We start from the raw sequence: 25,626 nt of genomic DNA, 5'->3' as shown, positions 1-25,626 counted from the left end.
GTCTTTTCCCCTTTCATGATACCAGTACAAGTACGGTGACAAAGTACAAAGTACTAGTCATAGCTCTGTCCCTTGGAAACATCTGCTTTACATTCTGTCCTTCGGGGATAATCTGGTGTGTAACGGTACATTTCCATGAGGATGAATGTATTCAATATTATCATCTATATGTTAATATGTGATATTAATATCTGTACACGTTCATCTAATATACGTATCTCTGTGTAACCCTGGAATTATCATAATTATACTCATAGGAACCCATCCCTGAACCATGGCTGAATGTCCCTTCTGTCAGAGGATCAGTTGGAACACCACAAAGCCCTAAGTGTAAGTTCAAGGAGAGGCATTCGTCCCAGAGAGGTACTTAACATGGAAGTCTAGACCATCTGTTCTTGTTTCTCATCTGTGCCCTTGGGAATTGTTCAGATCCAGTTCTAAATGTCCCATTTCCATCACACAATCAGCTGTTGCTCCGCCCACTCCCTCTTGTGACTCAAGCACATTTGCAGACACCTCGCTAATGGCGGGCAACTTTGTCCTCCTAGTCCCACGATGGCCCATGGTCATGCAGTCTCTCCTAAAGCACGACATGCCTGGAGGGGATGTTCCAACAGCAGGCAGGCCTCTGCCACGGAAGGCACGGCCTTGCTTCAGAATGCTCTGGACTCCAAGGGGTCGGCACTCGGACGCGCTGATTGACATGGATGGGTGTCCGTAGCAGGGTCAAACCTGCTGGGGGATATGGCCTGAGCAGCAAGATATCTGTCCACACCACCTCCTCGTGTTGCAGAATTCACTTCTCCTTTGGCCCAGCTCCTCCCATGATTTTTCCCAGCGCATATTTGCGAAGTCTGGCAATTCTTGCAACGGTGACTATGCCATGTCCTTCCAGAGCAAGAGTGGCTGTGCTCTTGCGTGGCCTGACCCTCGTGATCGTTCTGGGGTCAATGCAGGGATGCAGGGGTGAGTCATAAGGTGAGCAAGCATCATCTTGCCAGTTGACTTCTTCAGACCTCAGGGCAAGGGGAGATGGTTCTTCTCTATTCAAGGGAGAGAACAGTTTCTGAACCCAGCCCTGAGCTTCTCAGGCTACCAACAAAAATCCCCATCCCTGTTCTCGGGGTGCCAGTGTTCCTTATTAAGGCCCTTATTTGATGTGGGAGACCTAGTAAAGCTATGCATCCAGTCTTTTTTTCGATCTCTGTGCTGAAAATTAGATCCCGGGTCTAATTTTCGGCCCAGATTGTCCTTTAGCTAAAGGACACGCAGAGCTCTCTAAACGCTTCCACAGAGACTTTCTGACACCCACAGTGTGCCCTGAGTACATGGCTGACGGGTCTGAGCCTTTCCTTCTGTTTCTCCAAGGCCGTTAACCAGGGGCAGTGAACTCCAAAGGCTCTGCCCTGACCATTGTCCCCATACCTGTCAAAGTCCCCTGTTCGAGGCAAGCCAGCACTCTCTATCTGCCATCACTGAGGAACTCGGTCACTGTGAGACTCTATGGGCCAGGGGTCAGCAACACCCCCCTTCCCCTGAAGTGGGGCCCGCTGAGGTCCGGTTTCCAAATCCCATCCTAAGGGTCTGCTTTCTAGGGATGTTTCCGGTATCGATTGTTTTGCCTGTCTTCCTCCAGAGAGCACAACCTCACATGACCACTGTCCAGGTAGGGCTTGGTTTGGTGTGGGTGAGAAGGGACTCAGAAGCAGAGGACTGGAGAATTACTCAAGAAAGGAGGGAGAGCGGTTAGGGATGTCCACTCGTGAGGTGGTCACTTCCAAGGGCTCCCGGGCCTTGGTCCTTCTGGGCTGTCTTAGTCCCATAGCATATCCACCAGTTAGTTGGGCAGAAGAGGGGAGTATTCACCCATCGGTAAATGGGTGTCTGTCTCCTGTCCACAGGGGTTGGCCCAGAGGACGATAGTTCCCCCACATTTGGAAAGTGAGCATGTTAGATGCTAAGAAGATTCCCACCGGTGTTCAGTCCACGGCCTCTGAGAAAATCTGAAGCAGAAAGAGCGTGATTCACGGTTCAGACGACACAAGGAGCTGTCAGACCACCTGCGTGAAGCTGAACTTGGGCGGCAATGGCTGAGGTAAAAGGGGGCCAAAAGGGGCGAGGTGAGACACATTCACTCTGTGTGAATGGAGTGTTAGAAGAATGACCAACAATCTTCTCAAAACCTCTGCTTTCACATATGCCAAGTGGGGCTGTGAATCAACAGCTTCCGACTGTAGGCAGCTGGGCTCAATCCCAGGGGAGCCCTTTGGAAAGCCGTGTGGGTCCCCCTCGTAACTGTCCCACCGAGCGCTGTGGAAGCTGGGCTGTTTATTCGCCAATGTCCATCACTCATAGGTTGAGGGTTGCTCCCAGGGACTCCGGACGTTTCCAACACCGACAGGTGACCTCCGGCATAGGCCAAGGACTGGCCACCAGCAATGTTTCTACGAGTATCTCGGCCTCTTCAAACACTGGCAGGCAGGGGCGCCTGGGTGACTCAGTCACTTACGTGTCTGCCTCTTGGTTTGGGTCAGGTCATGATCTTATGGTGTGTGGGACTGAGCCCCATGTCAGGCTCTGTGCTGACAGTGCGGAGCCTGCTTGGGCTCTCCCTCTCTCTCCCTCTCCCTCTGCCCCTCCCCCACTTGCTCTGTCTCTCTCTCTAAATAAATAAATAAACTTAAAAATGAAAAAAAAATATCACTGTTGGGCAGGGGAAGGGGCCAGGTCAACTGGGACGGTCGGTTCTCAGAAATTACCACGTCATCCGAATACTTCAGTCATCCCCCAACATCGGGGAGGATCTTCCCATAAAGGCGTAAAGACACCGCGAAGCACCCTTTGAATGCGGCACCGTTTTGTTTTCGGACCAATGCACGGCCTGTTCATTCCCAGGCCAGCAGAGGTTTTAAAATGGTGCAAGACTACCGCCCTAAGCCTTTGTGGAGGAAGCTGCAAAGTAAATGCTCGGGTTGCCGGGAAGGAACAGACACGCTGTGCAGACGTTATCTTAGAGCTACTACAAAAGACCTCTTCCCACTTTATTAAAAGTGGCAGACAAGCCGGAGCGCTGGAGCGCCAGGCCAAGGAGCCTGCAAGGGCGATCCGCGCTCCGTGCGGTGCTAATAGGCGACAAGTTCTGATATTCCCAGAATTTCTAATTTGTGCCTGCTTCCACGTTCCCAGAGCAGATACCCAAATTGATTCTGCCTCCTTCAGGCTCGACGTGTGAAAACGCTGACTGACAGAAACACCTAAGGGTAATACGTCTGCCAAGTGATTGGTTAAACAGCTATTCATTTTGAAATATATCTTCGAGAAGCAGAATAACAGAGGGCCACTGTCGTGTGCGGCCCATTAATTATACAGGTGACAAGAAAATTACCCTGCAGATCAACATTAGTGAGACTTGGCTGGAGGGGGGCCGGGGGCGGGGAGGGAGAACAACATTCAACAGGGTTACCTGCACAGACCGCTGCGTTTCCCCCTGTCCCCCCCTGTACTGGGGAGGAGTGAGTCAGTGCGCATAGAGCATCAGTGCGAGTCCTGTCTGTGTGATGTAGGGGAACTTCCTGAACCTTCTGAAGCCTCGTGGTCCTTATCCATACAACAGGGATGACCAGAGCAGTGTCAAGGGCAGCTACAGAGAGCGAATGAGAATAAGGCTAAAGCACCTGACCCGTGATGACGCTTTGCTCATTGTACATCTGTTTCCATCTTCTGTACGACAGCTACCTGGGCACCTGCTTGTAAGGAAACCCGGGAGCCCAGCTGGCTGTGGCACCTGCTCTGTCAACCCTACTTCGCAGGATGCCCCGAGCCATGGGGGTCTAGCTCAAGGGTGTGTTAGGAGTACATGCCCCTCTAGAAAGTGGGGTCTGGACACAGTCTGTCGCTCCCCAGCCTAGGTGTGAATTTCTGGAGGGAACTGAGCATCTGGTGCCCAAGTGCCAGGCCGGCCGATTCTCCTGTGAGTTCTTGGCTGCCTCCTGGACCTACCTCCCCTCCGGGACTGTTCCCGAGCGTGAAACCCAGTTTACCCACAGGGGGGCTCGGGATCTAGATGGCACATTCAACCTAGGAAATTGGAGGGAAGTTTAGTGAGAGGAGCCATTGATAAGAGTACTAGCTGTCACTGCCCTGGGGCGGCAGGGACAGGAAGAGGGTGGGATTCCCAGAGCCCAGAAAGAGAGGGAGAGGGGACTGATTGATGAGGCCGGGGCATTTCAGGCAGGGATGCAGCCAGGTCACGGGAACCTCAAAGGAAGGAAGCTGGGAGATTAAACCCCTGAGCCTCCTGCCCCTCCTGCCCTGGGTTGAACTCAACCAGAAGCCAGAGGGGGAGACAGCTTCTGGGACACAGAGACGGCAGGGCAGAGGAGGAAGGAACAGTAACTGGAAAGCAGCCAACACTCAGTCCCAAGCCACCCCCAGTTGGGAACTGTATTCATAAAGCTACCTTACAAGGCGTGGATTCCGATTCTGAGTTCCAACCTGCTGGGGCCGGGGACCTGCCATCTTCACCCATATGACTTTGTCTCCTGCTCGAGATTTGAGGCTCCCAAACCGGGTGACCAGAACTCCCTAAATGCCCCACTCAATCCAGTCTGTGATAACTGGCAACCAGGCAGGAAGCAGGGGACAGAGTCACACTGGAAAATCTTGAGTTGCGTAAAGGATTTACTTGCAGAGGTGCAAGCTCTTCTGGTCCCGAGATCTGGCGGTCAGGCTCCATCTTCCATGATGGCCGCCAACTCCATCACTCATCCTCGAGTTTGTTTTCCAACCTTCTCCATGAGCCCCTCGCTCTTATTTCATGCCATCATTGCCCAGATAAACTACCCGCACTCAAGCCTTTATCGGCATGGGAAAGACAAAGGCAAGAATGGGTCCAGGCTTCCTTCTTCCTTGGGCAGCTGGGTGGATGGGGCGCCATTTTGTGAGGCCGTAGCCTATGAGAGAATTTCCTAGCTAGAAGGTTCTAGTAATTCCAGTCATCCTAGATTTTCTCCCTGCCAAATGTTCACCTCTTTATATATCCTCTACATATATGCAGCCAGGATCCTTCCAAGGATTTGGTTATAGAACTCTATTTATAGGCTAAAATGTCTTCTCTTTCAGTTGAACTAACCCAAGTTAGAATTTTAAAAATCCAACTTTGCCAAGAAACCTGTACCACACCAACTTATAACAAAGACTTGGAGGAGTTACAGTGTCGCTTGCCTGGAAGTTTTCTAGGCACGAAGTTCCTTACGTTCACTTCTGGGCACTGCAAAGGACTTAATCATTCAACCACGGGTGGTACCCACACCCAGACCTGTCACGACAGCCAGAGCCTGAGAGGGAGGACGGTCAATCTGAATGCCTTAGACTACACATCCCAGGACTGCTCATGGGGAAAGCTCATGGCAAAGGGAACAAAGACAAAATCCTGGATAATCACTGCAAATGAGGGTGAAGCAAAAATGGAAGCAGCCCGTGCGGCTGGAAAAACCACCTTCTAAAGCTGATGAGCGGACAGCTTGGGAAACCAGAGGGGGGAAGGCAGGTGTCCAAGAATGGACCGGATGGTGATGGGAAGGATCATTTTGGGGATAGATGTCAGGCTGCAGTAGCAAATGTCTTTTCTATGCAACACGCTGGAAAAGACCGTGAGCTCATCTTGTTCAAGGCGAATGAAACCTTTCAAAATCAGCAGGAGAGAGAGGCTTGTTTCCCGAGTGTTGACTATAGGCCAGGCACGGAGCAAGACTCTGGACTGGTACATTTTATTCAATCTTCATCAACCTTAAAGTAAAGACTGTGTCCCCCACGTATCAAAAGAGGAAATTAGGGCTTGAAAAAATCAAATTAGTTGCTGGTCAATCTGGGATTTAGGTTTCCTGGTTTCTAAAGTCCCTGTGAGTTAAAAAAAAAAAAATTTTTTTTAACATTTATTTATTTTCGAGAGACAGAGGGAGACAGAGCACAAGCACGAGCAGGGGAGGGGCAGAGAGAGAGGGAGACATAGAATCCGAAGCAGGCTCCAGGCCCTGAGCTGTCAGCCCAGAGCCCGACGCGGGGTTCGAACGCACGAACCATGAGATCATGACCTGAGCTGAAGTCGGACACTTAACGACTGAGCCACCGAGGCGCCCCAGTCCCTGTGATTTTTACTAGCATATTCTAATTTCTCTAAATGTGGTTTGCTTCTCTCTACCTCCTGTAAGGCTGAAGTGCTATTTACGTCACACTGTTGCTTGTCCCGAGCATGAGACATACGGTGTCTGAAGAACATGAACAAGTGACAGTGACGAAGCTGGGACTGAACGGGACAAAGGCTGAGCCCGGACCCACCTGTGACTCCTGTGGGGTCCAGGGTAAGAGAAGGCCATGCAGAAAAAAATATTAACAAGTTATAAGTCAAGCTAACAGACAGCCCGATAAAATGGGTTCTATTCCATATCTCCTCTTTGACAAGTAGACTTTCACAACAGCCCAAAGAGCCAAACCACAGTGGAGAATTCTTGGCCTTCCTCTACGTTCTGTGACGAATGTGGCCTTGTGGAGCCCCTCGCCCCTAACTCCCGCCTGACTCATTCCTCCCCTTTCAAGTTGTGTCCTGCTGGGCAAGAGGCCTTACACACTCACGCATGTCCGAACTCTGCCCACACCCCACGCGAAGAGCTACCTTTCGGCTGAGCCCCAAGCCCAGAGCTGTGCATAAAATGGCGGCCCACAAGGGAGAACCCGACAAAGGCCCTGAAAACAGGATCATAGCTGATGAGGCAAAGGGTTCTTGCATCTCAAGTATCTGGACAAGGTCTAGAAGGAGAAGGTGTGGGCTCTAGCCCTTTGACCAGGTGGCTTCCTGCCCCTAGGGGAACCCCTGGCTGGAGGATAGCCCTGGTGGGAGTCCACAGACTTTGTGAGCAGGACAAAGGCCACTTGCCCGGGTCTAAGGCCAATATGTCAGATTATCCAAGCCACACGGCAGCACAGAGAGATCGATGCGCTACAGGGTGGTTCAGGCAAGAGGTCCACAAAGCCGTTCAAACAAGCAGGCTGGTCAGGTTTCTGAACAAGCACAAAAGGCAGTCTCCCTCCTGACAGTGGGAGCCATCTGGGATCTGGGAACGAGAGGGAGGAGGCTTCAGCCCCCGCAGGAGGTGGCGGTCGAAAGCCAGGGAGGACAGACTTGAGAGCTCCAGCCCCATGGCGGACTGCAGGGTTCCTGGAGAAAGGCAGGACTCTCACTTATTTCTGAATAACTCCAGGCCCTTGTCCCTCTGGCGGGGCTGAGGTTGCCGGCCAGCTTTTGCACCGGTCAGGGCTGGCTCAGGAACACACTGAGTCTGGTCCCCGGGGCGGAAGGCACCCGTGATTCTAATCGGGAGAGACAGGGGAAGGCAGGAGCTGATCATTTCCCCATTAGGATTGACAGCATGCACTGGGAGAAGGACAGAGACACAGGCTTCGGCCGCCTGCTGATGGGGGGACTCCCCCAAAGTCAGTTTAAACTGAGGGAAGAGGAGTGTGCCGCCCACAGCCAGTACAGAGATCTACCAGGGAAGCTTCAAGATGCCCTATTGGGTCTGAGGTCACGGACTGGGGTGGTGGGGTGGGGGGGCGCGGGCAGGGAGAGTAAGGGGTCAGTAGGTTTGTTTAAAGGACGGTCTTTGTCGTTAATGTGTTAGGGTCCCACAGCCTCTGGTGCTCCCGCTGCATACACGTGTTCATTTTTTAATAGAAAATGTCATTTATGTTTCCATTTCATTCCATACGTTTCTGCGTTTGGCTGTTTCTTTGGGATAAGAAAGCCCGTCTTTGGATCTTGGCACAAATTAAAACTGGGATAACATCCGCTGCTTTGGTTTTCCTCAGACCCGGGATTCAAGTATCGTCAGAGAAAGAGCCTGCGATTCAGACTCGAGGGAGGTTGGTGATAGCTCTGGCTTTACCATCAAACCTCACCATAGGTTCCTAAATGTTATTTAACGTTTTTGGCCTCAGCTTCCTCGTTTGTCGAGGAAGCAATAGTCAAAGCATCAGGACTTATCCAACTCAAAGGAAGTTTGAGGCTCCCGTGAGATAAAGTGGAAACAAAGAACGTTCAAGGGAACGGGAGGCCATGCAAAGGGAGTTACTTCAGAATGAGACAGACCAGAGTGTGAGTTTTGGGTCTGCCTTTTACTAGCGTGTCATCTTGGGCAAGGCTCCTGAGAAACTTGGCTTTCAGTTGTTTCATCTGTAAAATAATAGCCACGATACTTATTTCAAAGGGTCTCAGAAAGATTTTGGTGAAATAATTGTGGAAGAAACTAACGCAGTCCTTTCTGTATAGTCGATCCTTTAAAATATTCATTTCTGTTTTTTTATATAGAATAAAGCACTATGAGGGTCTGATTAGACCTGAATAATTGACCCAGAATATTTGTCTTTCTAATCCCTCAGAGAGGAGAGGAGAGGAGAGGAGAGGAGAGGAGAGGAGAGGAGAGGAAAAGAAAGGGAAGGGAGGGGAGGAGAAGGGAGGGGAGGGGAGGGGAGGGGAGGGGAGGGGAGGGGAAGGGAAGGGAAGGGAAGGGAAGGGAAGGGAAGGGAAGGAAAGGTCATAAAATCCAAGGATGCTATAATAATAGGAAAAGACCTCCAGATCCCACTTTTTTTTTTTTTAAACGTTTATTTATTTTTGAGACAGAGCATGAACGGGGAAGGGGCAGAGAGAGAGGGAGACACAGAATCGGAAGCAGGCTCCAGGCTCTGAGCCATCAGCCCAGAGCCCGACGCGGGGCTCGAACTCACGGACCGTGAGATCGTGACCTGAGCCGAAGTCGGACACTTAACCGACTGAGCCACCCAGGCGCCCCCAGATCCCACTTTCAATAATGGATGGAACGCCACAACAAGAGAAGACTTGAACCCCACGATAACCCCACCAGACCCAACAGGCATCTACAGACCATTCTTCCCACCACCAGCAGAATGTAATTCTTCTCAAGGGCACATGGAGCATTCTCCAGGAAGGACCATGTGTCAGGCACAGAACAAGTCTCAATAAACTAAGAAAGACTGAGAGCATACAAAGCATCTTCTCTGAACACAATGAAATGAGACTAGAAATTAACAACAGAAGGGAAATGAAAATTCACAAACATGTAAACTAAAACAACACACTTTTTTTTTTTAATTTTTTAATGTTTATTTTTGAGAGAGACAGAGCGTGAGCAGGGGAGGGGCAGAGAGAGAGGGAGACACAGAATCTGAAGCGGGCACCAGGCTCCGAGCTGTCAGCACGGAGCCTGACATGGGGCTCGAAGCCACGAACCGTGAGGTGATGACCTGAGCCGAAGTCGGCCACTTAACTGACTGAGCCACCCAGGTGCCCCACAAACCACACACTCTTAAACATGGGTCTGAAAGGAAATCACGGGGGAAATTCATAAGGACAAACTTGCGAGGATAGGCAAATTCATGAGGAATTATGGCTTAAGGGGTACAGAGTTTTTCTTTGGGCTGATGAAAAACTCGGGGAATGGAGGGTGGTAACAGTTACACGACATCGTAGAGGCAATCGATGATCCTGAACCGTACAATTAGCATGGCTAAGATGGCAAGCTTCAGGTGGTGTAGATCTCATCCCAATAAAAAATTAAGAAGGTAAAAAAAATAAAACAGGACAAGAGGCACTTAGAGAAAATGTGGAGACCGGAGAGCTCAGCAGGTTTCTGGAAGAGTAGAAGTGGATGAAGTAATGACTGAAATGCCAAAATGAGATAAACTCGGGATCCTGCTAAGGCGAATACTGGGCAAAGTAAGCTTCTTGATCGTCCCTTGGAGCTCTGAGCGAGCTCAGCAGTCGGGGCAAGAGAAGGCAGCTACCAGGTGTGGGGCTGACGATAAGTAGGTGGGTTGAAATTCAGGGGACAGAACAGGAATCTCCCCAAACTTACTGCGGGTAAGTAGGTATTTTGCCAAACAGAAAACAGGAAGTTTATTCTCCGGAGGAACCAAAATAGAGTAATTCCAAATGTAGGACCATCACACAGGGTGGAGAACACAAGTGAAAAATGTTGGACTACAAGTGAGAAATTAATTGGGGCGCCTGGGTGGCTCAGTCGGCTGGGCGTCTGACTTCAGCTCAGGTCATGATCTCACCGTTTGTGGGTTCTAGCCCCGCATCGGGCTCTGTGCTGACAGCCCAGAGCCTGGTGCCTGCTTCGGATCCTGTGTCTCCCTCTCTCTCTGCCCCAACCCTGCTTGCGCTCTGTCTCTGTTTCTCAAAGATAAATAAAAAAAAAATTTTTAATGGGAAATTAAGTGAAAGCCTACAAAATAGATATTAGTCACCAAGTTTCTATTTCCTGGTCTGCTCACTGCACCCCTACAACTAGCCAGTGCTACTCGGGACAGAAGATTGGAGGACTTCTTCTTTTGAGACACAGAATAGCCTCAGAGATAAGAAGTCAAGATGTTAACATTTGAGAGAGTCATCGCTGCTTGATCACCCTGTTTAGAATCCCCCAACTACAGGATTTCATTCAGCTTTTTTAAATCACTTTTAAAAATTTATTTGATATTTTTTTTATTTTTGAGAGAGAGAGAGAGAGAGAGAGAGCATGTGTACAAGCAGGGGAGGGGCAAAGAGAGAGGGGGACAGATGATCTGCACCAGGAGGCTGACAGCAGCCAGCCCAGTTCGGGGCTGGAACTCACAAACCCTGAGGTCGTGACCTTTATGGAAGTCAGATGCTTAACCAACTGAGTCACCCAGGTGCCCCTTAAATCACTTTTAAATATGAATGGGATTCTAAGGCTCTCCAAAGTCTTAGGGGAAAGTTCCAACACAAAAGAGGGATACCAAAGCCCACAGGAAGATGAAAAAGGAACCCAGAGGAATTGAGAATAAAGCAGGATACCAAAATTCGTCCCCACAACGCGTTTCCTATCTTCAGAGAGATAAGACACAGCAATCGTGAAACAAGTACAGGAAACTATGAAAGAGGAACAAGCAAGAAGCAAGAAAGATCTCTCACAAAGTGTGTTTCTTAAAACATTAACATTCTACAAGGAATTTCACTTTTTTGCTTACTGACCTTGAAGATGACTACCCTTGAGTCACTTGGAGTCCTTACATCAAAGGGACTAGTAAACAAAGAGTAGTTCTATATGAAGAAGTAATTAACCCTGAGTACCACGAGGATCTAGGTTAGAGAGAAGGAGAGGATATCTGGAACTCAAGGCATTCACTGGGACATTCCTAACTGACGTCGTGCTCGGTGAACTTGGTGAATTGACGAGGGCACGTTGAGTGATAAGCAACAGAGCCAAGAAAGGCAAAGCAACTCAGGGCTCAGACCCCTCAGGAATAACGGTCTAGGTCACCCCAACAGCGATCAACCTGAACCAAGTGAGATTTTGGCTAATGGTGAGGGAAATCTAGAAAAGCTGACGTAAGAAAGGGATGATAGATGTTACATCTGATCCTTGGATTACATGAAGCAGTAGAACCTGTGGGTTGTTATAGAAATAAAGAAAATATTTGTCTTATGTCTTTTCAGAACCAGCCACCTGCCACCTGCCACCTGCCACCTTATAAAGGGGATCACGTGATGGACTGAACTTAATCTGGATGGTGCAAGAGTAGGCTGTATCCAACACCTCCGTGCACACTGCCAACCTTTCTGCCCCAACTCTTGCCCTAGCTGCTACTGTGGCAACCGCTTCTACACAGTGCACCTGGGTAGCCCCTCACCCCAACTTCACACGACTTAACCCCGTGCTTCCTATCCTCGGGCTTCTCTGACGTCGTGGCATAACATGGTGACGGGAACCATGGTGGTCACGTATGCATAACCAGCAACTCAAGAGGAAAGGGGTGGAGAGAGGGAAGGGAGGGTGGGAAGGAGGAAGGAAGGAAATAAGGAAGGAGGGAAGAGGGGAAGGAAGGAAGGAAGGAAGGAAGGAAGGAAGGAAGGAAGGAAGGGAGGGAGGAAGGAAGGGAGGAGGAAGGAAGGGAGGAGGGAGGGAAGAAAGGAGGGAGGGAGGGAAAGAAAAGGAAGGCTGGGGATCTGGAAACACTAAACCCAGTGCAGCACGCTGACCAAGGGAATTTCCGGGAAAAACCGTGCAGCCGATTCGGAGAGCAGACACCGAAGACAAGCATCTGGAGAGATTGGATAGGCCTGATGGCACCCAGAAAACAAGACATGGCCACACAGAACTACATTTTACCTAAACAGGTAGATGGATCCGTAGGCTAGGGAAGAAAAGGCGTGCGTGCAGGGAAGAAGCATGGAAAGGACTAATTCATCATTTGCCACGAGAATAAAACAACAACAACATGAGAACATATTTAAACTGATCCATCAACAAGCAACAGTAAAAAACAGAGGCATTCAGTTAACGCACCTGCCAGCCGCTGGGAGTGCTCTCAGTCCAAGGTGAGGGGATAAACGCACAATGGTTTTATTTATCTCCCGTGATCTCTGCCTTCCGCTGTGCTATACTGAATTTCATCTTCCCTGTGCTTAGTAACCTCTGGGCCGGGGCCCCGAGCTCTCTGATCGTTTTAAGAAAGGCGTGAAATGTCCAATCCACCTTCCTTCATTTTAAAACCGCAGTCTTCGATCCTGCTGAACGCCCTCCTTCTCTCCCATCCCAGGCTAGCCTCTGCCAAAGGGCCCCAAGCGGAGAGGAGACGTGTTGGGAATTTCAGCCTCCTCCGGGGGGTTCTGGAAGTGGGGGTCAGAGTAAAGGGGCAAACATCCTTCTGTTGACCTGATATCTCCTGGTTAACACTGACTGGCTGGTCTTAGATTTCGACTGCGTGGCAAGAGTCTTGGCCCCCGATTCGCTCCTCGGGCATCCGGGTGAGTTTCTGGAAGGTCCCTCGGGAGTCTTCCCCCCCCCCCTCCCGCCACGTTTACCTCTTCTGACTCCACCTAATCACACATCCTGGCATCTCGCTGTGCCTTCCAGCGGAGTGCCCACAAAATGACCCGAGCTTGGCTAATCCTTGCCGCGATTTGACTAAGGCGAGATCCTTTGAGAGTTTCTCATGCTCTGCTCATTCTGGCTACAGGGGAAGGGTAAGAACCAGGCCAGCAAGAGGCAGTGCCATTTGACGGTCAAGAGCCAGGCCACCGCAGACAGAAACCTCTTTCTGCCGTCGGTCAGAATGACTTAACCTGTCTAATCCTGAGTGACCTCATCTGGAAAACAGAAGGACTTCCTAAGGTCACGACAATAGTGAAAGGAGTCGGTGAACTGCAGGAGTTTAGAACAGGACCTGGCACAGGTGTTAGCTGTTTTTATTTCTGCCACGTCTTAGGAAGACCTTGGGAGATTAGTCACCTTGTCCATTCTCTTTAGACTGCGGGAGTTCTCAGCACCGATTATTTTCAGCTCTGAGGCTATAGCTACGATTCTGTGATGAAAGCAAACATCTATTTATTGTCCTTAGGGGCTCCTGGGTGGCTCAGTCAGTTGAGCGTCCGACTCTTGATTTCGGCTCAGGTCATGATCCCAGGGTCGTGGGATGGAGCCCCGCGTCAGGCTCTTCACATTGAGCATAAAGCCTGCTTGAGATTCTCCCTCTCTCTCTCCCTCTGCCTCTCTACCCCACGTGCTTTTTCTCTCCCTTAAATAAAAAAAAAAATTAATCGATTTGTTGTCCCACTACACATATTATTCAGAAATATGGAGATAAATACTGGAAAAATAGCTAAAATAATAGCCAGTGATTGTCTCTAGAGGGCAAGATGGTGGCTGATAAAGCCCTGTGGGGGACCGCGGTGCCTTATTCTAAGCCCTTCGGGTACTATTTGATATTTGAAAACCTAGATGCGTGCATTAGCTTTGATAAATATTAACTCTTAGGGGTCTTTTTTAATTTTTTTAATGTTCTATTTATTTTTAAGAGATAGAGAGAGAGAGAGTGCAAGCAGGGGAGGGGCAGAGAGGGAGGGAGACACAGAATCCGAAGCAGGCTCTGAGCCATCAGCACAGAGCCCGACGCGAAACTCACGAACCGCGAGATCATAACCGAACGAAGAGACCCAACGAAGTCAGACACTTAGCCGACTGAGCCACCCAGGTACCCCCACTCCTAGTTTTTTAAAGAAGAAAATACTCTAAGAAGGTAAAAAAGAAGCCCGTGTGTTAATGAGCGTCTATTTTGTTTTGCTCCCATTTTAAGGGTGTCATGACAGACTTAGAAAAATAATAGCTATCGGCCAAGGTTATCACCAAATTGGCATAGGAAATTTTGTGTGTGAACAGTGCAAAATAACCCCCTCCCCCCAAAAAACCCTTAAGTACCTCTTTAACTCCTTTTTTTTCTTTCATAAGTAAGAGGAAAACATGCCCTCCTTTTTATTAAACACAACACTCTAAATTTTCAGTAGTGTTGATTTTCTTTTAGGGAGTTTATTGCTTCATGAGTTACGTATCACCTCCCTCGTGCATGATGGTGTATTCCATGTATTTGATCGGGGGCCTATGGGAAACCGGGTGGGTTTACCCCATGGCAGCGAGGGCCTCAATGACTTTCGTAAATGAATGAACGAATCACTAACATTTTAGTAAACATCCAAAGCACGTGTGCAAAATTAAGGGTTCACAAATGCATGGAACCTGAGAGGCTCACACGCCCTCCTTATCCTCAAGGCCAGCACAAGTCAGCTGGAAGAACAATCAGGCTAAATCTGGACCATGTCGCTGGAGCAGTCAGAGCAAAAAGGATCGAGAAGTATCCATCGTGGCCAAATGACCACAGGCTTCTTTCATAAAAACTACCAGGGGCGCCTAGGTGACTCCGTCGGTTAAGCGTCCGACTTCAGCTCGGGTCATGATCTCCTGTCTTGTGGGTTCGAGCCCCGTGTTGTGCTCTGTGCTGACAGCTCGGAGCCTGGAGCCTGCTTTGGATTCCTTCTCTCTCTCTCTCTCTTTCTCAAAAATAAATTAACATTTTAAAATTTCTTTTAAAAGAAGAGCAACGACTTTGTGGCTTCCAAATACTTCCTAAACCTCGCCGCCCTGTCATAACAAGCCTGTGGGGTCGGTACTATTACCTCCATCTTATGTACAAAGCATCCTACTTGTACAAGACGAAGCAAGTCAAGGGGCATGAAGTCATGGGGTCCAGGATGTGGGGGCAGAAAGCGGCTAAGACAAAGCGGGGCCAGATCCCTGCCTCGTTGCCCAGAACTTTCCCCTTCCGTGCAATCCCTTAGCTGTTCAGGATATAACTACAGATTGATTCCAAGTAACCCACCTGACCGAGTGGGGTGACAGATTTCATGGTATAACTTCAAGACATGTGCCGTTGAGTTCAGAAGGCGTGGCCCCACATCTAGCACTAACTTGTCCTCTGACTTTGGGCCAGTCGTTTCCCGTACGTCAGATCCTACATCTAAAACCAAGGCTTCAGCCAGCAGCATCGGGGAGGTGCGTTGCAGCACAGAGGATTAGAATCCCGTAGAACTTGATAACTGAGAGGCAGCATTTTTGAAGATTCCAGAAGCTGGGAGACCTAGCATGGATTTCTGGCCCTACCACTTTCTGTGGGTACAGTTGTGAACAACTCAAAGGTATTTTTTTTTATTTTTTTAATGTTTATTTTTAATTTTGAGAGAGAGAGAGAGCACGTGAGTAGGGGAGGGGTAGAGAGAGAGGGAGACACAGAACCTGAAGCCGGCTCCAGGCTCCGAGCTGTCAGCACACAGCCTGACGCGGGGCTCGAACTCACCAACTGTGGGATCATGACCTGAGCCAAAGTTGGATGCTTAACCGACTGAGCTGCCCAGGAGCCCCTCACAGGTATTCTCATTTGTAAAACATAGTGTATGAAAAGCTATATGTTAAGTGTCTGGCTTTTTGAAGAGTGATCCCTCCTTCTCCACCCCCAACCTTTTAGAGTTCATTTTCTGCTCAAGTCTCTTGTGGCTTAACTCAAAGGAATGGCTCTCTAATGGTGGAACCTGACTGAGGCGCAGTTAGAGGCAAAAGGGGGACGCTGTGGGACAGATTCCTTCTGATGATCTCCCAACCATGTGACTCAAGGTAAGTCTTTGTATCACCCCGCTATGGACTGAAGTCATAACTTCCTTCCAGACCCCACCCTGGCAGGCAATCCAGACAGAATTGGCTAGGACACAGCCACCCCCCCTCCCCACCTGTCCCAGTAGGGCTCCTTATGCTCTGGTTTTGTGCAACCGGCTACACATCGGAGGATGTGACACGTCCAATGCCTCACAGCTGCCGGCAGAATCCAGTTGGGGGGTGATCACAATGGGAGATGCCCCAGGATGGGGGGGTGCCTGTCGGTGCCGTGTGGGGGCCCACCTGAGTGGGCATGTTAGAAGGAGCAGCGGGCCCTTCACTGTTCTGTCGGTCCCTGCAGTCTCCACATCAGAGCGATTCTTTCTGCTTGTCTGGGATCAGAGATGGAAGTTTGCAATCTGCCTCGGGATCTAGGAACGTGGCAGAGAATGGCGACACCCGTCAAGCACTTCACGGTTTGTTTTTTATTTTAAATTTTTTTTTAATTTTTTTTTCAACGTTTATTTATTTTTGGGACAGAGAGAGACAGAGCATGAACGGGGGAGGGGCAGAGAGAGAGGGAGACACAGAATCGGAAGCAGGCTCCAGGCTCCGAGCCATCAGCCCAGAGCCCGACGCAGGGCTCGAACTCCCGGACCGCGAGATCATGACCTGGCTGAAGTCGGACGCTCAACCCACTGCGCCACCCAGGCGCCCCAACGGTTTGTTTTTGAAAACGATAGGCAATTTCAACCCATGGAAGAGTACAGAACGTAATAGACCCAGCCCTGTGCTCCCTGCAGAACTTTAACGGATGTTAACATTTTGCCATGTTGGATTCTAGTTGTTGTTGCTTTGTTTTGTTTTGGCTAAGGAAATAAGCATGGCATTAACATCTGAAAATCACAAACCCTCCTTTACCTCTGGGAAGTAGCAAATGCCTCAGGTCCCCTGTGAAGTGTTAATTTCTTTACAGCTACTTTTACTACATGGTCGAAAATTGGAAACAGCCCAGATGTCCATCCTCAATAGAACCAATCAACTCCTTTTGTTATATTCATGGAAAGGATTATTATAAAGCAAATCAAAGTGAACGCAGGGCAGCTATACGCATAATCATGGAAAAATACTCCTAATATAATGTTGAGCAAGAAAAGCAAGGCTGGAAAGAATACATATAGTTTAATTTCATTTAAATAAAGTTCAGAAGCAAGCAAAAATGAACGTTTCTTCCTTAGGGTGAAATACACAGAAAGACAGGCTAAGGGTTATCTGTACAGGGACGGAAGGGGCTGGATTGTACCAGAAGGGGATACACAGGGGCTTCTGGGATGCCGGCTATGTCGTTTCACGGTGGTTCACTTTATAACAATTGAACTACATATAGATAAGCATTTTGTGTGGTTTTTTTTTTCAATGTAGTGTTCGCAATCAAAGAATCCAAAATACGCGAGTTTTGCAAGATTTAAAACTGTACCATCGTGGTGTTAGAGAATACAAGGACTGCTGCCGTCCATTCTTATTCAGATTTATAATGTTAGGCTTTATCTGGTTTGACCCATGTCAATCTAATTCATCTCTTTTTTTTTTTTTTTAAATTTTTTTTTTTCAACGTTTATTTATTTTTGGGACAGAGAGAGACAGAGCATGAACGGGCGAGGGGCAGAGAGAGAGGGAGACACAGAATCGGAAACAGGCTCCAGGCTCTGAGCCATCAGCCCAGAGCCCGACGCGGGGCTCGAACTCACGGACCGCGAGATCGTGACCTGGCTGAAGTCGGACGCTTAACCGACTGCGCCACCCAGGCGCCCCTAATTCATCTCTTTTAATGGCTGTCCAGCGTTAATGTGTGTCGGCCACAATTAGCTTGTCTGTTCCCCGCCTGAGCAAGAGTTATGTCTAGAGAAAACGTGGCACTTTCTTCCCTATGCACAAAGTGTAAGGGTTTCTATGAGAGTCGAATGGACTTGTCTTTTTCTAATTGATACTTAGGAGTTCTTTATATATTGTGAGTACTAATCCTTCAATGCTTTTATGAATTGCAAAGACTTTCTCTTGGTCTGTGGCATATCGTTTTTACTTTATTACAAATAACATGGCAAGAAGCCACTTAGTTAAGAGGGGCACGTTTGAGAGTCAAATCACCTGGTCCCTTCACTTGGTCTGGCCACTTATAAACTAGCCACTTGGCATTGGGAAAATTAGTTGGTTTCTCTGTGCTTCAGTATCCTCATCTTTAGAATGGAGATAATAATACACTTTTATGTTGTTGGGTTTTTTTTTAATGTTTTAAATGTTTATTTATTTTTGAGAAAGAGAGACAGACAGTCAGAGTGTGAGCTGGGGAGGGGCAGAGAGAGGAAGACAGAGGGTCTGAAGCAGGCTCTGTGGCGACAGCAGAGCGCTTGATGCAGGGCTCAAACTCATGAACCGCAAGATCGTGACCGCAGTTGAAGTCGGATGCTCGATGGACGGAGCCACCCAGGTGCCCCTATGTTATTGTTATTAGAATTAAATGAGATAATATGTGCAAAACACTTGGAACAGAGACCATTCCAAAAAAAAAAAACAGTAGTTATTTTTATGCTGTCTGTTATCACAGACGTTTAAAGTGTTGATGAAGCCGATTTTAGCATTGTCTCCTTTTATGATGTTTTCCTTTTCCATCCTATTTAAGATATCCTTCCCTACTCCAAGGTCATAGATTCTCCCAGATGTTCCTCTAAGTGTTTTACGGTTTTTGTTTTATTTTGTTTTGTTTTTTGACGTGTAGGACTTTAATCCACGTAGACTTTATTGGAGGTATTTATGTGTTGTGGAACCAATACGATGTTTCCTTTAGGGATGGCCATTGGCTCCGGGAAAACTTATTGAATGGCTGGGTCTGGCGAAGGGACGATAGAGACACATGTGGTTTAGGGTCAATGGGACATATATACATGGTTTGCAGTCACATTTTCTAGCCATCCTGGCTTTCAAGAGCCCACTGCACATAGCCAGCTCCCCCAGATCCTGACACAGCACCAGAAGCATATTGGTGGCGGAGCAGGAATGAGGCGTGGAACACAGGTGCACAGGGTTTTTCTTACATCAGACAGGTAACCAACAGTACGTGGAACGTTGGGTTCTCATCGATGGCCAGTCAAAAACGGAAATGCTCTCGTGTTAGGAATTCATCCAGTGATACAGTGCCTACAATTTACACACCCCCTCCTTCTGTTTTCTGATGAGAGTCATGCCACATAGAATCTATTAGAATCCGTGTGTTTGTGGGTCACAAGACCTGGCGTGAGACCACAAACAGCCAAGTACAGCCGTGGGAATCATGCGTTTCCTGTGGTCCGATTATCAATAATTAAAAACAAGTTTCCATCTGACAGGGTGAATTACCTTTCCAACCTCCCTTTGGAAAAGACAACGAAAGCACCTATGAAGAGGTGATCAAAAGGTATGCAGCCAAATAAGACAGGAAAAAAACGTATAAGGATTTGTCAAGCCGTTTATTAATTATAATATTTGGATATTTTTTCGGGGTTTTGTGATTTTTGTCATTTTTCAGGGCTTGGCAATGTGTGATCTGTCAGATCCCTTGGTTCCTTAGAGACTTTTACTTTCACACCCAATTCTGTATTATTTTCCAAGAGCCCACACGCCCCCAGCCGGGCCCCACATTTCAGCTTCAGGGCTTTCAAAAGCTGAATCTGTCCTTGCTGGCACATCAACGATTTCAAAGAGATTAGATTATTGCAGAGCGTTCTCTTTCTCGGTGGCTTGCCAGGTGATAAAACAGAAAACCAGAGAGGTCAATCCGTCTGCCTCGGGTCACACAGCAAGTTAGTGGTGGGGCCGGGACCAGAACCCGTGCCTCTGAGACGGATTGTCTGCTTTCTGTCACGAGAGGTCTCCTGTGTGCCACGCTGTCCCCATCACCTCGCTGGCCTGGGGACCACTGCGCGACACACAGCTTTCTGGCCAGGTGCTCATGCGCGTTCTCGTGGGGTCACTCTGAGCGTGGTTTACAACGCCACCCCTTATCTCAGCCCCAGGAGCCCTCCCCTCCTCATCCCTTCTCCCTCCCAGGGGAAAGGTTGACCATTTCCCTGGGGTGTTTCTCTGCCCCCTTTCGGGAAGCATTCTGTTATTTCTGCCCTCTGCCCAGCTGGCCTTTCTGCTCCAGTGGGTCACAAAATACCATGTTCTCTCTCTCCCGTGCAAGTGTCATTGGCTTGTCATTCGCTGCCTAAAATACTCCTAAGGCCCCCTGCAGCCATAGAATGAAGTCAGAACTCTCTGGAGTGAGAGGGGCCAGCCGGATCTGTGAGCACTCCTCATTCATTCTTTCTTTCATCCACCTGTCAGTACGTCGTATCTGTGTCTTGTCCTGAATCCTCACCAACGTTCCCAAAACACGTCTGCTTCGTCTTCCGTCTGCAGATGGGGACACGGAGTCGCAGAGAAATCGGGCGACTTGCTCAAGGGCAGTGAGCACTGCCGATGTGTTACGCGGCACTGATTCCGCCTTTTCTTCCTTCCCAGTGAAATCGTGATCTTGTTCAAGTACCTAGCCCTCGTCCACGCAGACCCCGCTTCCAGCTCCAGGCCTGCATGGAGGGCGGGTAGTCCAAGCAAAGGTCGACAAAGTCCTTCTGTAAAGAACCAGATGGTGGGGGCGCCTGGGTGGCGCAGTTGGTTAAGCGTCCGACTTCAGCCAGGTCACGATCTCGCGGTCCGGGAGTTCGAGCCCCGCGTCGGGCTCTGGGCTGATGGCTCAGAGCCTGGAGCCTGTTTCCAATTCTGTGTCTCCCTCTCTCTCTGCCCCTCCCCCGTTCATGCTCTGTCTCTCTCTGTCCCAAAAATAAATAAACATTGAAAAAAAAATTTAAAAAAAAAAAAAAAGAACCAGATGGTGAATGTTTCAGGCTCGCGGGCCAGGTAGCATCTGTCCAAGTACTCAGCTCCGCCGCAGCGGCAAGAAAGTTGCAACCAGGGGCGCCTGGGTGGCTCAGTCGGTTAAGTGTCTGACTTCGGCTCAGGTCATGACCTCACGGTTTGTGGGTTCGAGCCCCGCGTCGGGCTCTGTGCTGACGGCTCAGAGCCTGGAGCCTGCTTCGGATTCTGTGTCTCCCTCTCTCTCTGCTCCTCCCCTGTTCACACACTCTCTCTCTCTTTCAAAAATAAATAAACATTTAAAAAAATTTAAAAAAAACAGACGGTGAGCTGGATTTCATCCTACGGGCTCTGGTTTACCAACCCCTAATGTATGGCGTTTGCCCAGCAATGCTAAGGGTGGCCCTTCACCCAAGGGGACCCAGTTACAGCGAAAGGATCTTATGGGATGAATAACCTTATAGAACTAAGCTTCCATAGAATTCCAGAGATGGGGATTGTGGGAAGGTTAGAAGCAGGTGCCTCTGTTGGTGCGGTTCGGCCCCCCATCCACTAACGTCACAGACCTGAGATCCTCTCCTGATTCCAGTCTGTCACCAGAGTTCTTTTGTTTTGTCAATGTTTATTATTTATTTTTGAGAGACAGAGAGAGAGCGCAAGCAAGGGAGAGGCAGAGAGAGAGAGGGAGAGAGAGAAAATCCCAAGCAGGCTCCGGGCTGTCGGTGCAGAGCCCGACGTGGGGCTCGAATTCACGAGTTGTGAGATCCTGACCTGAGCCGAAAGCAAGAGTCAGATGCTTAACTGACAGAGCCCCCCAGGCCCTCCCATCACCAGAGTTCTTGCCCTGCCCCCCCCCACCTCGCTACAATTGACACAGGGGCAAGGTGGCACTCCGGTTTTGCACTACATCTCTGGAAGTTTCATTCTGAGACCTGGTGGAGTCCTCTAGGATTTCAGGATTGATGTCCCTCTGCAGGGACCAAGAGCGATCTGACCCGCTCCCTCCCCCGTGGCCCCCCAGGAGGGGCGCCCACCCCGGGACACGTGGCCCGAGACTCAGGCTGACGTGACCCAAATCTTAACAGAAGACAGATCTAGACGTGCTTCTGATATGCTCTACGGTTTTCAATATTGATTTGGATCCCACGAGACCAATTAAAATCATCTACTCCAATCGGTCGCCACACTTACCTGTTCGGTAACGTGTCTAAATTCGTTAACCGTCTTGTTTCAACAATATTTCATTTTAAAGTTTAATTTTATCTACAAATAACAGCTTTATGACTATAGTAGCAATCACTCATTACCATCCTTTGCAAAGCCAGGAAGGAATTCGCCACTTTGGAGAGTATCCAGCACTTTCATCGGAGAGTGTGTGCAAAAGCTGCAGTGACAAAATCATTTGCAGTCACAAATCAAGTGACAGGTGTTCACTGTGGCACAGAGGCTCTACTCAGGGAAAGGCCCCCCTCTGGAAGGTGTCCCTCCACCCTTCCCAGAGCTGAGCTCAGGCATACAAAGGCCCGGTGGCCAAAGGAAATATTTCCTGGGACACTGGGGCTCACCACTGACATTTCGTCTTAGTCAAGTTAAGATGGTTAGTGGCTCCGAAGGAATGTTCGGGATACATTAAATATTGAACATCTCCGAGCGGGGTCCAGTGCACTTAACATGGCAGATTGCCTTCCGAGATCAAGACAGTTTTCTGGTACTTTTTCAAGGGTTAGTCACTGAAAAGCTAGTCTGCGTCTCTCCCCACCCAGCGGGATAATCCAGAATGTTCTCAGGGAGGGCGGTCGTGGGGAAAGACACCACCACAGGGCCGAAAGGACCAGCCCAAATGCCAGAATTGGGAATAACAGCTGGAGGGTCTCAGCCGCATGTAGAAAAGACGGGAACTCACACGAGAGCCCTTGAGAATGTGCCCAGTGCTGTTTCAAGTGCTCTGCCTGCTGGGTCTCAGGTGAATCGCACGGTGAGACTATAAGCCAGGCAGCGTCGCTCCTGGCCTGTAAGATGAGAAAATTAAGACTCGAGGAAGGAATGATTGCGATGGGTTACAGACCAGGTCGACAAACACGCGACGTACTGGCACCTGGGATTGAATTAGTCCCCACAAAGAACTCTGAGATGGGTATGACCCCAATTCACAGATAAGAAAACAGAGGCTCCGAGCCCCGGCTCACATCCTCAGAAGTCTCAGCTAACAGAGCTGGATCTGTCTGGCTTCCCAAGCCCTGTGCGCCCCCACGTTGGGGCCCGGCCCAGTGTGTAGTAACTGTGCAGGGGACACAAAGGATGGAAGAAACGGGGCGTACAGCCGGAGGGGACAGCCAGTCAGGAGCGTCAGGAGCCCTGACAAGAGCCGTCAAGGCGCCCTTGCAAATTGAAAGCACTCTGCGGGTCAGAGTTCCTTTCCTGCTTCTCTTTTCTACTGTTTCTTTTTGGTGCGTAATTAACAAAACCGTAAACTATTTAAAGTGTGTGTGATATGATCCCCGTAAACACTGTGGAGGGATTCCCCCACTGAGTTCATTAACATGGGCACCACCTTCTATATTTATCTATTTACTTGTGTGTGTGTGTGTGTGTGTGAGAGAGAGAGAGAGAGAGGGAGAGAGAGAGAGAGAGAGAGAGAGAGAGAGAGAGAGATCAAAGCTGTAGTCTCTTAGCCCAGGTCAGATTTTCAGAGTCTGCAAAAGAACAGCAACCAGAAAGACCACTGGACGGCAATTTCTTCTCCTGCATTCTCTTTTGCCACCTGCCCCTCATAATGTCCCTGGCATTAATCTGCAGGTGACAGCCAGTTCAGCCCACACTGCCTGTGAGTCGAGTCTCCTGATCGGCTTGACAGCGTGGAGCGGGTCACATATACAGCCCCCCTTACACGCACACGGGTTGCACACACACATGTCCACACGCGATGGCTCCCGTGCAGAGAGCTCTGGACTAAGAGAGTTGGGATCTCATTTCGCCCACCTCTGCGGCTGTGAGTTTGGACACATCTCCTTCCCGTTCCCTCTCTGCTTCTTCACCCCGAGGCAGCCTGGTTTGGAGACGTGCGACGAGACGCCGGGTGGCCCCCACGACCTGGGGGGAGGGGAAGAGGAGCCCTAAGGATATTTACCGGGCCAAGGACGCTTAGGAAGGATGGCCCTGCCCCTTCCAAGCTAACGGTGTCTACGTTGGAAAATCCGTGGCTGCGGGACCCTGAGGTCCTCCATGCATGGGAGACAAAGCCAAGTTCAATGCTTGCGTGTTCCTCCCCAGGGCTGGGGCACAGGACCCTTTGCCAGGAAATGGCAGAGGGTCCAACCAGGTGCACGGTGTCACGGGACAAGCCCCTGGTGCCGTCTGCTGGGCCCCTCCCAACCTGGCCTTCGGAGCAAATGCTTCACATCTTCCCTGGCCTGGCATCTGTGGGGGGCTCCCAGAGCCAGACAAACGCCACCTGGACCGGCTCCCTCTGTCCCCCTGACAAGGCCTGGGGATTTCATAGGGCACGCGCCTTCTTTGAAATTCCCTGACCATGCACACGTCGTCTATATAAGCACCTTTGTTGCCGACGCCCCAACGACCACAGCAGGATGTTCTGGAAGAGTTCAGAAGGGTGACTGGAAGTCCCTGCCCGTGAGACTTCCATATGATCACTTAAAAGCCTTTCTCCCTCCCCGTCGTCACCCGTCAGGTATCTGAAGGCAAGACTCGAGGGCAGGGGTGGCAAGATTTGACTACCGAGCCGAGGCCCCTCTGTCAGCAGTGGACGCAGAGAAGTGTGTGGTGAAAAGGGCCCCGAGGTCATACCCAGGCTGGGCAGGATGACATTCTCCGCTCGATTAATGTGACAGTTCGTGGAACACATGATGTGTCTGTCATTCCTGCCCTAGGGGTCCAGTCCTTTCTGACCTCAAAAGCGATGTCCAGGGGATGTGTGGCCTAAAGCAGGGAGAAAGTCACGAGGCGGCCTGGCAGGCGATGGTGACAGGGCCCCCCTCGTGTGGGGAGGACAAGCAGAGAAGCAGGGCAAGGGCGAAGGGCACCCACACGGTCATGGTCGTCTGCCTTCGGGACAAGCAAGTTGTCTAGAACCGGGCTGGTGAGCTACTCGAGCCGAGGTTCTCCCTGACCAGACCCCACTCTGTTCAGGCACAAAACGCAGCCTGAGAACGGCCACCAGGGCTCACAGGGTCGAGGCTGGGGGGCTCTGCGGCCGGGAGCACCGTCCACCTAGCATTCTAGAACTGATCCCTCCACCTACAAACCACCCCCGCACCGCGGGGCCGGGGACCCCAATCCCGGGCCCTATTCAGCCGCCTCTGAATGCCGCACACCCTCCCCCACCCCCACCACGAATCAATTCTGCAAAGAGCCTCCTTCCTCGGGTCACCGCCTACTCAATTGATCGCGGGCAGTCACATCTGGTCAGCATCACCGCGCCCTAGTTGGGAGGGAGCCTGGAAAAAAGAAATCCCAGCTTCTGTCTTGGGAGGCCAGACTCCAAAGCTTGGAAAGGTCCTGACACAACAAGGGTGCTCAAAAGATGCCCGGGCGGCCCGGGACGCACGTCGGCCCCGGGGGGGACCCCTGCGGACCATGTGGAGGGCACAGCGCAGTTGCAACACAGGGTCGGGTTGAGCGGCTTCCTATTCCCTTCGCTCGACGGGGCCTGTTCAACGCCATGGCCGCTTGAGGCAGACTGGTCTCTGGTCCCCCCGCTCAT

At 50.0% G+C, this 25,626-nt stretch overlaps 1 long non-coding RNA gene across 2 annotated transcripts in view; it reads right to left on the bottom strand.

Moving 5' to 3' along the window:
- LOC125154357 (uncharacterized) overlaps nt 1-25,626 on the bottom strand; it is a 524,152-nt gene that overhangs the window by 153,147 nt on the left and 345,379 nt on the right. The window lies entirely within an intron of this gene.

Source organism: Prionailurus viverrinus, chromosome E3, assembly GCF_022837055.1.
Source record: "Prionailurus viverrinus isolate Anna chromosome E3, UM_Priviv_1.0, whole genome shotgun sequence".
Taxonomy (NCBI): domain Eukaryota; kingdom Metazoa; phylum Chordata; class Mammalia; order Carnivora; family Felidae; genus Prionailurus; species Prionailurus viverrinus.
This window is presented reverse-complemented; position numbering and strand designations above follow the sequence as displayed.